Source organism: Crotalus tigris, unplaced genomic scaffold, assembly GCF_016545835.1.
Source record: "Crotalus tigris isolate CLP2741 ecotype Arizona unplaced genomic scaffold, ASM1654583v1 scf7180000017628.32516253702:7417878, whole genome shotgun sequence".
Lineage (NCBI taxonomy): Eukaryota > Metazoa > Chordata > Lepidosauria > Squamata > Viperidae > Crotalus > Crotalus tigris.
The window spans coordinates 889,840-906,445 of NW_024096523.1; positions in this window are offsets into that span (position 1 = coordinate 889,840).

Here is a 16,606-nt window from a genome sequence, read left to right on the forward strand (position 1 = left end):
CTCTTTGGGTAAGTCTTACAAGTTTTCTTCTTTTAGCTTGCAAGCCATCCCATCCTCGTTGCCAGTGTTAAGTCCTCGAGTTAATGGCAGAAGAAGGGCATGCATTCTGTGTCCAGCAACTGTTTATTCTTCTGCTGCTCACTCCAACACAACTCAGAGGTTTCCAGGCCTCTCTCACATTAAATAGATCCCCGGGCAAAAAGGTTACAATAGAAAATGGTGTGCTTTTGTGCCTTGCGCATGCGCGCAGGCTGGTGCCGCTTAGTCTGGTCCCAGGCAGCTTGCAACAGCCTGGGACCATAGCAACATCCCGAACCTGCTTTTTCAGGCTCAGGACACAACATATACTAATTCAGAAAAATATAAAGACTAAAGTACAGTTTTTAAGGCAGCAAACTAGAAGCCAGAAACTGTGAGTTCTATACCTCCTTAGGCATGAAAACCAGCTGGGTGACCTTGAGCCTGTCATTTTCTCTCAGTCCAAACCACCTCACAGAATTGTTGCTGTGGGAAAAATAGGAGGGGGCAATAGTATTACGTATATATTTGCCATCTTGAGTTATTTATAAAAAACAATAAAGGTGGGTTTTAAAAGATTCTAAAGAAAATAATCTTACTTTTCTCCTAAGTCTGAATATTTTATCACATCTTTCAATGTGGTGTACTGCATAAAGAAAACAGACACTGCTACACAAAACTCTATGCCATTTTTTTTTCAGTTCTAATTGAGATGGGTGTTACCTTATCTATTTCATATTAGTCTCTGGGTCCAACAAAGCAACTTTCTGTTTTATCTCTTAGTATTCTGCCTGGCGGGTGGCATGTAAGCAGAGCCACATGATGTTAATGAGCTCTGTCAGTTACTTAGAGCAACCTGATTAGCTAATCTGCAGAACTCTATGAGAAGGAATTAGTCTGATACTGATCAGCATGATGTGAGATGCTAGTCATATTAAAATCACAAACAGAAAGAGAGGGAGGAATAAAAAGGAAACATTATCAAAATATTGATTTAATAGCAAGTTTGCAACAATAGTGCCAAAACCAAGCAAAATATTATGTGCACTTATTTATTGGAATCTCTGTTTATAAATATTCCTGAGCTGAAGCTGCATATGAAAAAAAAAGTATGGGTTCTTGCTCTTTTCTATGTATATAACTGTATTAGATAAACAAAACAATTTGATTGAACTTTTAAAAAATTAAAGGGAAATAACAAATTATAAACCTAGAGAAGGACCTTGAAAATGTTTCTTATTGAATTTATAAATGAGACATGTAAAAGCCCCAGAGAAATCTGTGCAATTGTATAAAGAAGAATGGAAGATTAAATCAAATCTTGTGACAATGTTTGATTGAATTAAAGATAATAGAAGGAAAAGAAAGGAATATAACTTTGGTTTATTTGATCAAAGTTAAAATATGCCTCTTTTGTGCAATGTTCTGGCAACCCTTTATGGACTTTTTGCTGACACCAGAATTGAAAAGTTTTATGGATTTTATCATAATTAAAGGATGTAATATGGAAAGAAGGGCTATCTATTTGTAATGTTATAGTAGATGAAGAGTTATTAAATTTGATTATACTGCTTCTGATTAAGGTTGGAAGTTACTTCTGTATTTCTTTTATTTTTATTTATTATATTCTTTCTTTGTCTCCTTTTTTCTTTTTTCCTGAACTTTTTATTCTTTCTTTCCTTCCCCTTCTCTTTTTCTAAGTTTAATTTGTAATTTTTCCCTACTGTAATTAAAATTCCTAATTATGTTAAAAATAAAGGAAAAAATATGACTTTGGTGAGATGTACTGGCTTGATTGGTTCAGCTGAATTTGGAATTTTTTATTTCATTGCAATACATTCAAGTATGGCTAATCCGTGTGGGCTGTCTGAATTTTCCCAGTGAAATCATGTGTACAACAGGCAAGTGATCTATGGCCAACAATCATTTTCATCTGCATGATACTATTTTTTCCAGCTGCTCTGATTGGAAGAAGGAAGCCCTTATTAATTCAGTTCATTTATTCATGATGCAGTGAATGGTTCAGCCACCAATAGGCAAATGACATTGATTAGGCAGAGGCAGGCATAGCAGCTCACTGCTAAAAACTGATTAAGCCTTCAGTGCCAACATAAATAATTGAAAAGTGACTTGTTTCATGAAGCATCTAACTGGTAAGATGAAGCTCCAGCTAAGGAACTCTGCCCTGATAGTCATTTAATTCAATGCAGACAAACACCATTCCCTCAGTGTAGAAAGGATACAATGCTTTGTGGATAAAATGATAAAAATGATTTAGCAATGATTTGGTCATATTTATGAATTTGGTGGACATATTTATGTGATCAAAATTTAAAATGTTCAGAAATAAATAAAATATTGAGAAAGTAAAAGTTTGAATATAAATATTTCTATTTGTATGTTAACTTAAATTTAGCTAAATTACTTTGATTTCATTTATATGTTGAATGATTTACCAACTTCTTGAGCTATGAATAGTCTAAAGATATGCTAAGGTTATGGTATATAAGCAAAATCAATATTTATGCAGGAAGTTATATAATTATTGACAACATATATACATATTAGAGCATTACTGTGCATGTCAGACAAACTAAATTGATATGAACAGCAAGTGTTAGTTCCAAATTTAAACAAGTGTTTTTTTGGGAATATTTTTGAATAAAAAAAGCATATCCCTTGAAAAGTTGGTGAAAAAAATGTAAGTTGTTTTTGGAAAGTGAATAATATTGAAGCTGAGTAATATCGGTCAACACTGGTTGAGACAAACAAATGTTTACTATTAAACGCAGGAAAATGAATCCTCAAGGACATAAGAGAGATAGAACAGCATTTGTTCCACTAAGAACCACTCCCCTTTTCATATTTTCTTTGTCTGAAACACTTTTGGATGTCAATCATTACAGCTAGTCAGGCTTTTAGCCAACAATAATAGCAAAAGCACACTTTGTTTGGCCATGTTAATTCAACTTGATGTTTAATTTAGGCTTATCATTTCACCAGGCTTGGTGTTCTTGCCCTGGCCCATAAATGGATGTACCAAAGGTCTTTGCTGTTTTGAAAATGTAGAAATTCAATTGATGTTTTGTTTCTTCTTTTACTTCTCTTCTTAGTTTTATAGAGGACATATTGTATATTTATGACTGCCTATAGTATAGTCAGCAATAATGGAGGCTTATCAATAAAGAAATGTATGGCTGTTAATTATATATGAATGGCAGATGTCCAATAGATACATAATTTCCTGTTCCTGTTTCTGGGTTCTAGACTTAGTTGTTTATGGTGATTGAAGGAACTTACTGAATTATCAGATTCATCAGATTTATTCTGTAAATCAAACATGGGGGTCCTATGGCCTTCCGGATCTTTCAGATCCAGAATTATGGCTTCAGCATACCTTATGTTTGCCAAGATGACTAGAGCTATTGAGAGATATTATTTATATACCTTTAGTGGCCAGAACAACAGATTATAGGTTTAATCACAAACAACTCAAGCTCTACCTCTCACATGAACTCAGTGATCTTAATTTTTACACAGCATATCACTTTTTCTTGCAATGACAGTATAATAGTTCTGTCTACTTGAGGTTGGATGTCTCATAGAAACTCTTAGATTTCTAGTTCTATGTTACATCATGTAATGAAAAACATATTCTCTGTCTTTTAAAATAAGATTATCTAGATAATACCTTTTTTACCTTAGCCACTAATTCATTGATCATAACATTCAACCTTGCTTTTCAGTTAGCTTCAGCAAACTTCCAATATCTGGGCAGCTTACATAAACATTCAGAGATATGAAAATAAATGTATCTAGCATTAAACAACAAGCGTGATCTATATATGATCTACTTGCAGTTCAGTGTTGGCATCTCTTAAGGCAGACCTTCAGTTTCTGCTGGTCCCAGTACTAGCATAAGCCACCCACCATTTCTAGAGGGAAGGAATACATCAAGAATTTCTCCCCAACCTGTAGCAAATGCAACCTCACTTATTTTTTCTTACATCACTTTAAAACTAGTGTTTTCCATTTTCAATCTGAAGAAGGGATGATGATTTGCTTGTCTGTTGCACTTTACTGCATTGTAAGTAAGTGTCTTGGCTTTGATTGGCCAATATGCACTTTGGTGAATATATCAACTATCCTTCCCCTATCCTTGGTGGCTTTTAACTGAAAGGATACTCAAAAAGGTTTAATACGCTGAATCATTCCATTCCCTGAAGGGGAAACTTTACATAACCTGCCAGATTGTTAAATGATCTGGTTATATGTGTGACATGAACACAGTCTTTTTTCATGGTAATGTCAAAATAACCCTTTGCTTTTGTTTATTTGCTTTTGTATTATATATGATGGAAAATGGCCTAGGATTCCTAGCAAATTTCTTTCATCAGATAAAACAAATTCATCTGCACAATTTATTAGAAAGCCACAAACATAAATTTCATAAACTGGCTGGGTTAAAATCTTAACATGACAGTATCAAAATATGCTTTCTGTTTATATGCACCAATGAAAAGCAAATATAGGTATAAGCTAAAAATAGATGATGAATCCATTCATAAGTAACAGCAATTACTTCAAAGACTGAACTTTTATCCAAAGAAAACAATTATATCCCAGTCTTTGAATATTGATTTGTTTATTTAAAACATTAATCTCCCAAATAATTATGACATCCAACTTGTACTTTTGTATATTAGAAAGGTTAATTTTCCAATTATAATAGTTTTTTGTTTATTGTTCATTCTCTATCATTAGTGCTATGCCTCATTAGTGCTATGCCTCCAATATTTTTTTCCCCCAACTTACCTGCATAAGTTTGGAACCTGCTGTAGTGGTTATCACATTTGCCTAATAGAAAAAAATGATGTGGTTGTCTGTTTATGTGCTATAAGTAAGATGAGAGCAATGCTGGAGGTTCAATCATACTGGACAGATCTCATCAGAGAAGCCAGACAAAGAACATCTCTCCCATAAACAATAGGAGGAGATATACTTTACATAAATTCATACTGGATCAGTTGTCACCTGCGGTGATAGCTGTTGGTGTTCCTGGACATATGTTGAAAAATGAACTGTAGGACATGACAAGGCTGAGCCTGAGGGTGGGGTCAAGCATGTCATTAGTAGTTTAGATTCATGTAGGGAGCAAGCATGAAATGCACTTGTACACTTATGAACAGCCTCGTTTCCCAATTTTTTACACCTGACATAGGCTATAGGACTCAGAACTATTGGTTGAGCAACCAGGGCTACCAGGTACATAACTACTGGAAGAAAAGGTGTTTACCCATCACAAATATACAAAGGTTGAAAACAAAGAAATAATCTGTTGTTACAAATCAAGTTCAAAGGAAGAAGGTATCTGAAAATATGCACCAGTTCTGGAAAGAACATCCAAAATCAGAAATAACAGAACAGAGTTTAGTCACCTTGTAGGGGAGATAAATAAATATGAAATATGAAAGTAGCAGAAGCAAAAAAGAAAGATCTACCCAGGGCAAAGAAATCAAACCCTTGCCAGAAGTAGCTCAGACTGTAGAGGCAAATCAGGGGGAGTTGACAACAGAGGAAGTCAGCATTGCTACTGAATCATTTTCCTTCCCAAAACAGGCACCTTCTCGTCCACCATCTCTCAGAAAGTACAAAGCCCTTAAACTAAAATAGGTGAATTTGAATAAAGAATAACTGAGCACTTAGAATAGCACAAAAATAACAGAATAAGGTTGCCTAATTAAAGCTTGTTCCCCCAAAAGCTAGCACAAATATTTAAAAATGCCAATACTATAATATCAAATATAAGCACAAGCAAGAAAATAAACCAATGAATGTATAGCATGGCTGCATTGGAAGACTATTGGAAGAACAGTGAAGAAGTTACACTAATGCTAGTATACCATGAAGGCTTACTGAGTACTGGAGAGACTAAGCTGGCCTACATGAAAAACCAGATTAAGAATAGAAGCAAAATTTGGCAAGGCAATGTATTAAATGACTAGCACATTTTTAAAAAAAAAGCAGGCAAAGCAATTAACAAGACCTGGCAATGGCTAAGAACAGGAAAATTGAAAAAAGAGACAGAGGGGCTAATTCTGGCTGCAAAAGATCAAGCATTAGGAATAAGTGTATACAAAGACAGAATTGAGAAGACATCAACAGACAGCAAATGCTGTCTCTGAAAAGAAGCTGTAGAAACAGTGGACCACCTACTTAGCTGCTGCATGAAGATCACATTAATCAGATATAAACATTATGACAAACGAGCAACTATAGTGGATTAGGATATCCGCGAGAAATACCATTTGTCTGCAAGGAAGAAGGTGAGATCACACACACACAAAAAAAAGACAAAATGATAGTAAATGAAGAAGCTAAAGTACTCTGGGACTTTAGAATTAAACTGATAGGCACCTGCCACATAACACCCCAGACTTAACAATTATTGATAAGAAAGATAAAAAAAGTATGGATAGAAGAAAAAGAACTGGAGAAAATCACAAAATACAGAGATGTGAAAATGTAAGTAGAATGACTGTGGCAAAAGAAAGCAAAGATGGTGCCAATAATAATAACAGGTGCATTGGGTGCAATTTCAATACATCTGGAAAACATTTGAACAACATTGGCATTGACAAAATCACCATCAGTCAATTGCAAAAGGCAGCTTTTCTTTGACCAGCTTACATCCTGCAGTGATACCTTTAACACTATTAAACAACACCTGCATATCCCAGGTCTTTGGGGAGGACTCACTAAGTGGATAAAAATACCACATCCAGTTAAATATCTGGCTGATTATGCAATCAACCATAATAATAATCTCTTGAACTACTCATTTTTTTTTTCTGCTGGACACTTTTTTGAACCAGTCCATAGTTGGACTGTTGGATGTTGAAACATTTTTTTACATATATCTTTATAAGGTTTTTCTATATGGAGTGAGATTGACCAGAGTTTGCTAGCTGCTTCTTGTATTTCAAATGGTAAGAAGAATAATGAGATGGTCCATTGGTGAACTGGTTGAAGAAAAGCAGTAAAACAGGCAGCTCAGAAAAAAAGAAAATAACATTGATATTATCTAAATAATTTATTTTAAATTATTAAAAATGTTTTTGCCCTGGTTTCATACTTTGCTTATAACTAAGCAGCTTCATTTCAGGTTCTCTATGAGAAACAACCCTGTTTGGTGGAATAGCTATTATAGATAGTCTCAATTTACAATAGTTCATTTAGTGACTGTTTAAAGTTACAATGGCACTGAAAAAAAATGGTGTATGACTATTTTCATACTAACAACCATTGCAGCATCCTGATGGTCATGGAATCAAAATTCAGATGCTTGACAACTGACTATATCAGCAGTTCTCAACCTATGGGTCGCGACCCCATTTGGGGTCGATCGACCATTTCTCGAGGGTCGCCAAACAAGGCGATCCGCCATTTCCCCCCCTCAGGGGGCGGCGCCGTGCATGCGCGCCACGCATGGGGCGCGCATGGGGCCAGCGCCGCGCATGCACACCGCACATGGAGCGGCATCACGCATGCGCGCCGCGCATGCACGGCACTTTTGTGTGACGGGGGTCACCGTCACACAAACGTTGAGAACCACTGGACTATATTTATGATAGTCCACGTGATCACCTTTTGTGACCTTTTGACAAGCAAGTTCAATGGGGAAGCCAGATTCACTTAACAACTGTGTTACTAACTTAACAACTGCAGTGATTCACTGTGGCAAGAAAGGTTGTAAAATGGGCAAAATTCAATTAACAACTGTTTCACTTAGCAATAGAAATTTTAGGCTCAATCATGGTCATATGTCAAGGACTACCTTAGTCTGTTGGACAACACAACATGTTTTTAATCCTCACAACCAATCATTGGCTCTTGTATATATGGTGTCTTCGTTCTCAGAGAAACACATTTCAAATGATTAAAAATAGAATAATATAATGAATGGAATGATTTCCCCTCAAACTTTAAATATCTAAAAACCTGTCATTTTGTCATCCACCCCCTTCACTATATTTTTTGTGATTAAGAAATAATGATTTCCAACGAGCAGTTCCAGCAGAGCAAATGTCATGGCTGTGGGCTTGCATTTCTATTTCATGATATAACTACTTTATGTAAATGCATATGCCAATTAGATATAAGCCTGAGGGCCTTGGAAAGTTTCCAGTGTGGGCCCGGGGGGGAAATCCTGTTGCAAAGGATGTGAAAGTAGTTTAGCATAGAAAGCTGCTGCAGAATGTTTTAATGTGGAGTCTATGCTGACAAAGCAAAAAGAGGCAGGCAGTCTTGTGGGCTAAATTATAGGATTGCCAAGGATGTTTTCAATCTACTTTTGAACAATTTTGTATGAGAGATGGTACTCATCTACATGCTAAAGCACTTTGTTTCATGTTGTTACATCCATAGGAAAGTGAAACTAAATTAGGAAGAAAAACAATAGGAGAAAAAATCCAAATAGAAGAAAAACTCAGAACTATTCATTTTTATAGATATTATATGTAATTCATCTCCAAATAATGGAATCATCTAATTTTTTTCTACTTTGGCGTTTCCATCCCCACCCCCATGTTACCTGCAATTTTATCCAAGCAGTTGAATGGATATGGTAAATGACCATTTGTTTTGTATATCAGTAACAAGAGATATTTGGTGAAGACATAATTGTGCTACTCTCTTCTTGAACTATCTTTAATTTGAGCGTAGAAAGTTGGTCTCCTTTATAACTCTGTAGCTTGATCCAAATCTAGGTGCTGCAATTGGATTGCTCAAAGCATATTTCTCAACAATTGTTTCCCAAGCCCTAGTCACAGCGAAAGTTAGGTAACTTGGTGAATGAAGAAAGAGGAAAAATGTGATTCAACAAACCTGATTGAGGGCAGTACATTTGTTCTTCTGAATAGCATCTTAGAAGGATAGAAGGCCTACTTTATGGAGGCATGAATAAATTAATTTTACTTAATCATGTCTGTGTTCTCATATCCACATTCAACTTTATGTATGTCAATTATAAAATATTAAATAAAGGATAAAGTGCATTTCTGTAACAACTGCCTTGCTGGTAATTATAACCTTTAACCTAAATTACACCATTAAAATATGCTATTTAAAGTAGTGTGCTGCTTCATATTAAAGTTGGTATTGATTTCAATACAGTGTCAATTCTTAAATATATTTAAGTAATTATTCAGCTTTCAACACCTGTACAAATAGGGTGAATGAAATATGAGAATTCAGTGATTCACTTGCTTTTTTGCTTGCTGTTGAAAATGTATTTCCTACTGTACCTTGCCAAATCTTCAGGCTAATTAGCTTCAATATATATGACCTATACACTGTGTGTATGTGTGTATAATAAAATTAGAGTGTCACCTGTCTATGGAAACAGAAAAACTATATGCTAAATAAAAAGGGTTAATAACTTTTGCACATGAACAGTTTCCCATTATTTATTGATATTTCATAATATGGACCAAGTATCTGCAAGCATGTACCCTTAATGGGATTTTATGATGTGATTGTCATGGCCCAGTAGATTATATATTCCAAAGAATCTATACAAATGAGACATGTCATTTTCTTTTCATGACAGTATTATATGAATATGGGGAAAAACAGAAAATATTCAGATTGTATCTAGTGGTGGAATGCCATCTGCTAGCACAATGATGTCCTATTCCTATCTAGTACAAGACAGTTCCAAATCTGTTCCAGATGCATGGAGTTGAATTTGGAGACATGCAGATGGTGGCAGAAAGTGAGAAGCAGCCCTGTTACAGGAATGGGAATCCGGTCATTTAAGATTTAGCCTACTTTTGTAACAGGTAGTATTTTTGAGAAAGTATGGGGATGAATTGATCCATTCATTTTCTGATGAGTTCTTCATTCATTGCATAATGAAACCCTTCCAAATGAAAATGGAAACATTTGTGAGTTTTTTTTATTAAAGGAGAAATTTACAACCTCACCTTTGAAAAATATAGCCATTTATATTTAGCTGATGGAAAGATGGGAAAAAAACTTTGAGAAGGACAACTAATGAATAATTGACGTGTCCTATATTAAAACATCTAATAATTGACAAGAAGCAGAAAAATAGTCATATCTAAAAAAATACTTTTCACATTTATGAAGCTTTATTTTTCAGGAACATCTCGAAAACCTTACTTGGAGTAGTTTGGTTTATTGAATTCTTTGAGTCTTGAAAATAATGCTGGAGCTCTCAAGAGACTCCTATAAAGATGTATTACATCATAAAGAAAATGAAAGATAGTAACCCACGTTATTAAACTGTCAACATACGTTATATGACAATTTGTCCACAATCCAGTTCATCTTAAAGCCTTACTGTTGGCTGTAACTTAAAAGAGCAAGACTATTCAGTAATCATCAAGAGCCTAAGGTACTTTGGACAAAAAATGTAATAATTGCTCCACTGTTCCACTGTGAATTTCATTGATTCCCGTACTGCAGTAGCTTACCTCATATATGGAAGGATTCAAATGGATTATGGTTTTAGAAGCTTTTATGAGTTATGCAGTAGATTTCTCATTTTATACCAGATTAGTAATGCTTTTTTATAATAGTAATAATGAAAAATAAATAGTAAAGCCTGACATATGGATAGTCAGTAATAAACATGGGGAAATGGCATTGCTTTAAAAATGCCACTAATTTGGTATCAGAAAGCATATCATAATTCTGAAGTGAGATTGGTTAAGGTGTTCCAAGGCAAATAAGACTGAGACCTTCCAAATCTCTTGCCTGAAGGATTGACATTTGGTTTATGTAAAAGTAGATGTAGAACCCACAAAGGAAAAGAAATAAAATAGTTTCCTGAGTCAGTAAAAATGTTGTATACGGTAGATCTACCAGTGCAGTACTAATTTCTGCCACCCTGCAAGTTCTGTCTTAGCTCCTGAAATTTAACTAGCCCTGACATTTTGTTGCAAGAAAATGCTTACTGTATGTCTGCAATATTACAGGTAGTTCTCAATTTATGATCACAACTGAGCCCAAACTTTCAGCAAACTACTGGAAGATTATGGGATCTGCTGATCTAAATTGACAACATGCATTCTCTCTTATCCTTCAAACTATCAATTGACAGTTGTATGAGTAAGTAGTAGAACATAATGGAACTTAAAGTCATAAAGGACAGGCAGCTTTCTTTCCAATTTATTTCAAACATGTGTGGTTAGACTAGGTGTCTAGGCAATCGGTCCCTTTGTTTTAGTGTTTTAGTGAACCAGAATGATTATGAAGATTACTAAGAAATTATTTTTAGTTAATAAATTGATAGTGATCATGATGGGACATAGGAAAGGAGGAAGTCCTTTCTCTTTTTTGCCCAACTCTTCTACCAGAAATGGCAAATCTAAAGTTTCCATAGGTTTTTGAGAAATACCATAATATACCAAGTAACATCCTAATTGAAATTCATTTGATTTTAAAAGTAAAGTATGTTATGTTTTTGGCATGTTATACTTCAACAATTCTAAGGGGAAGAACTTTATGAGGCATACATAAAAATAATAAATCACCAAGGAACAAAACTTTTAATGGCAAAGTTATTTACAATTTTCCAGAAATGTACTGTGGTTGAATACCTGGTGCAAATGAAAAATTATAGCATCCAACGCATTCCTGCTAGGGGAATTACCTATAAGGTATATATTTAAAATTCCCCCTTTAAAAAAAATCTAAACTTTCTGCTTATATCATTCTCCCTTGATCAATGTTTACATCATATATCTAAGCAGAGTATCTGTTTCCATTGACATTAATAATATTAAATATAAAAAGAACATTTAAGGCTTCAAAAGCACTTTCTTCATATAATTTTTTATATTCATCAAGGAAATATTTCTAAGCACCTCCCAGATCAAATTATAAGATGCAAAAATAAGAGAAAACAAAAAGGGGACCTGTATAAAACAAAGGGAGGCATGATCAAGGGAGAATGATACTAGATATCACCATCTTGACTTTTATCACATCCTGTGCAAAAAAACTGTATGGATATATTTATGTTGCCACCATGAGTAAAAGTGATAAACATTAGAGAACAAAAAGTTGACTTAGAAGCTAAGCAGGATGACAACATGTTAGTACCTGGATTAGAAGAATTAGAGGCTGTGGTCGCACAGTGGTTAAAATTTAGTATTGCAGGCCAATTCAGCTCACTGCCAGGAGTTCGATCCTCACTGGCTCAAAGTTGACTCAGCCTTCCATCCTTCTGAGGTTGGTAAAATGCAGGCTCAGGTTATTGGGGCCATATGCTGACTCTGTAAAACCATTTAGAGAATCCTGTAAAAGCATAAAGTGGTTATATAAGTCTAAGTGCTATTGCTAGAATCTCAGGATGGCAGGCAAGACTGGGAAAATGAAAAAGGATCCAGAAAGATCAGGGATGTCTACGAGCTATGATTAAAAAGGTCAAGATAGCAGTCACAACAGTATGACTGAAGCTCTGGTTGGTTGCTCTCGTTATTGTTGTTATTGTAAAAAAGGGTAGAAATCATGAATGGAATGGCAGCCTGGATTTAAGACAAAAACATAAATTTGGCACTATCATAAGGAAAAACTAAAATAGGAAATGCATTGGGTCTATTATTGAAATGCTGCCTTTACATTGACAGCCATAGGTCTGCATTACATGGCTTTTTGATTTTTTCTCTTTCAGAAGAGTGTCTCTGCAGAACAATTAACAATTTGGAAACTTTCCAAATTAATATTGTTGTTGCTGTGAACAGAGAAGTGGAAGCACAGTTGCCATGCCAGAGATGCTTAAAGAGACAGAGAGTCTATGATCTCTGAGTAGCTGATATTACTGGCGCCTGCTGAGAGAGTTTAACTTGATTCTCCAATCCATTTGTGGTCTAGGAAAATGTTCTGACTCAGAGCTTGCCAGCTCCTGTGACTGTGGATGGAAACCTTACCTCAGTGTGAAAGCCCACATGCTATGAAGTTTTGCCTCTGGATGACTGCCCCAGAGTAAATTAGATCTTATCATTTATAGGGGAGTTCAGAAGAAAACATTGGCTTTCTTGGTCAGGAAAGATTGGCAGGGAGAAGATTAAGGATTTCATATGCTGGAGCAAAGATGGTAAAGTAGCAGAAAAAGTGGCTTTCAGAAATCAGGCCAAGAGCTGGCAGCTTTGTCAAATGACTTAGATTTATGATGATAGAATCTTCCATCTTGAACAGTCATCATAACAGAGCTCACTGGATGGCCGAAAACAGTTTTGGCTGCTATGTGCATTATCCATATTTTTGTAGTGGGGATCTGATAAGAGACAAAACTCAAAATAACAGTGTTTTAAGAAAGAGATGTATTTCTTCCACCACCACCCCAACTACTTCACTGCTCCATTTGCTATTTGTAATACATGGAAACCATCATAAATGTGACCAAATAGGCAGTTTTTCACAACAAAGCAAAGGTTTGGAGAAAATAGCTATGAGGTCCTTTCCCATTTGTGCTGTGGTCTTGAGCCACTTCGTCAAACTCATGTGTTTCAGTTTAAGATAGTTTACAACTTAAATACATTCTGTAAAAGAAAGGCAAAACATGAGTTCTATTTATCCTTGACAGGGAATGAAATATAAAATTATGTTAGGAAGACACTAAATTTTTTGTGACAGCTATTTTGAATCTCTGAGCAAGCCAGAACAGAGATAAAGGTAAACATAACATTTGAGGAGGTTCAGGAATGGTTTCACTTTACACTGTCATGAACGGGCTGGGGTGAATTCAAAGCAATACAATTGCTTGGCTCAGCATCAGTTTGCAAGATGGTGTCTCACAGTTCAAGAAATGCTCCATTGGGCTTTTTCAGATCACGAATGGGAGAAGTTAGAGTTTTACAAAGACGTTTAACTGATTAAACCAATAAAAACATTTCTATACTGACACTTAAGTAAAGTGTCCTGAGGTATGGAGGAAATTCTAACAGATCCTATGAATTATTAAGGGTAGGAGGCAATGGTGGGCTTCAAATATGTGAACAACCAGTTCTCTGTGTGGATGCCGCTTCTGGAAGTCCATTCTGGGCCTGGGCAACAAAAAATTAGCTAGCCAGTTCTGATGCAAACTGGCTGAATCCCACCACTGGTAGGAGGTACAAAAGATTTTTTTTCCTGGTTGGGGAAAGGTATTCTAGACAATCAGCAATATTGCAGAACATTAATTGATATTCAGACAAACAAAGTGTAAAAACTCTGCTCAGGGATTTCAGCATAAGCAGCAAGAACACACTGAGGGGAAAATATTCAGTAAAATGGCAGTGATGTCTCCCATATTTAGGTCAAAAAGATTTGCCTGTTTCTTCTAGATCAGTGGTTCTCAACCTGTGGGTCGGGACCCCATTTGGGGTCGAACGACCATTTCACGGGGGTCGCCAAACAACGCAGTCTGCCATTTCCCCCCCTTTTCCTTAGCTGTGCTACTTCCTTTTATTCTATTGGCTTTTGAAAGCCAATAGAATAGACTCTCTTGAATAGAGGTACAAAAGCCAATAGGAATTGTCCAGGCTGTCTCTGCCCTGCTGAGCCCGCCAAAAGTCCCATTCTGCAAACGGTGCTGCACCAGTTGAGTAGTCCTCGACTTACGACTGGTTGAGTAGTTCCTCGACTTACGACCGGTTGGGGGTCGCGGCATTAAAAAGGTTGATAACCACTGTTCTAGATGTACTGCAAATTTTGAATAAATATTGTGCCAGGCTAGGTTAGCCTAACAACATTAATAAAACTGCTGGGTTAAGCATGCTGAAAAGATATAGTGCTTTCACTTTGTTTGTCATGTCCATAAATAAAATTTGCTGATGAAAGGATTCATTAGCTTTTGCATTCATGGAATAGGGGAGGAAGGTTCCTGGAGTCCCCATTTCAGTGTGCATTTTCCTAAGGAAGATTTTGCTTGCCTCCCAAAAGCTGGGACTGCTGCTAAGTGTTAAAAATAATAGTGTTGATGTACTGAAACCATTTGATGGAATAAGTAAAGACTGCAAACCTCCTGATAATCTTCCCTTTGCTTAATCCCTTGGTGACTCCTAGGATGAACCAGACAAATGGCAATGGCATTTTTCCATTTGAGACAAAAAAAAAGCGAATTGAACAACGATGGCTTTTAGCATTTGTTGCTATTTGCTTCCTGAACCTTAATAACATAGATCCGCCTGTACTTTTGTCAATTATATACTATATTGGGCATGGGCATATGTGCAACAGGCTCCCCTTGGATACAACAGGTGGTTGAGCTGCTGTCAAGTGGCCTTGGCACAATGCCTTTCTTAGTACTAAGGAAAAAACACTGAGTAGAGAGAAAGACTTTGGGCTGAAGCCAGACTTAATTGTGCTATCTGCTTAGGTTTCATTGAAACCCATCAGTCTTGTTAGTTAGGGCCATTTTTCAACTTCATTACACAGTGAAACACATTACTCCTTTAGCCTGGTTGTTGCTAATGGTTTCAATGGTTGTTGGAATGATTCTTCACCATGGACTACTTGAATACCTTGCCTTACTTGAATATAGATTCCATTAAAACCAGGCTCAGAGTGATTGTATCCATGACATGCAGACGTGGTGGAGATAGAGGCCTTTACTTCAGTATCTTACTTACTACTGGTGTGATTGAAGTACTGTAAAAGCAGGATCTTCCATCAGGATATCATGTTAGAGCCCAAGTGGTTACAATGGTTAGAATGCAATATTGCAGGCAAACTCTGTCCACAGTCTGGAGTTCGATCCTGATCGGCTCAAGGTTGACTCAGCCTTCCATCCAGGTCAGTAAAATAAGGACTCAGATTGTTGCAGATAATACGCTGATATTGTAAACTGCTCAGAGAGTTCTGTAAAGCACTACAGAGAAGTATATAAATCTAAGTGCTGTTGCTATTGCTACGTAAAGACATTGGTTATATCCACACTTTGACCTAGTGCCTGGCATATTCACTGAATGATGGCACTTAAATCATGTTGGTTAAGATACCTTGTTTTTTTATCAATAATCATAATAAAAATAGTAAATGATAATAAAACAATACCAACCAATATGCCATTGTCTCATATAGGACTACGCTTTATTCAGTGGGTATTTATGTATTTGTCTTCCTTCCCCTACTTCTCCAGTATGCATTCTATCTCTCTAGCCTTAAAGGAATAAAGTACAACAGAATAAGACATTAATAACGGAGGCTGCACTTTTTTATTCTGTGAAGGCAGCTTTCACTAAGTACCTGGTTGGTTTCCACAGTAGCATATCTTTGTTTCAGAGATTAAGCCATGCCTGTCTAAGTTCAGATGGCTTTATAAATCCAAGGAGATGAATGTAGTTTCACTGTGTTTTTATTGGATTTCTGTTTGGGATGAATCCAAAATAACCAGCTTTTGAGAATAAAATGCTGTATCAGAAAAGTCCTGCTTGCAACAGCAGCAGCAGCAACCAAAAAAAAAAAAAAAAAATCTCCCTAAGAAATAACTCTGATTTCACAATTATGCATCCCCCTTCCTCCAGTCTGGCCTATGTGTTTTGGAGACATGTGACTATCATCTCTGTAATATCCAATG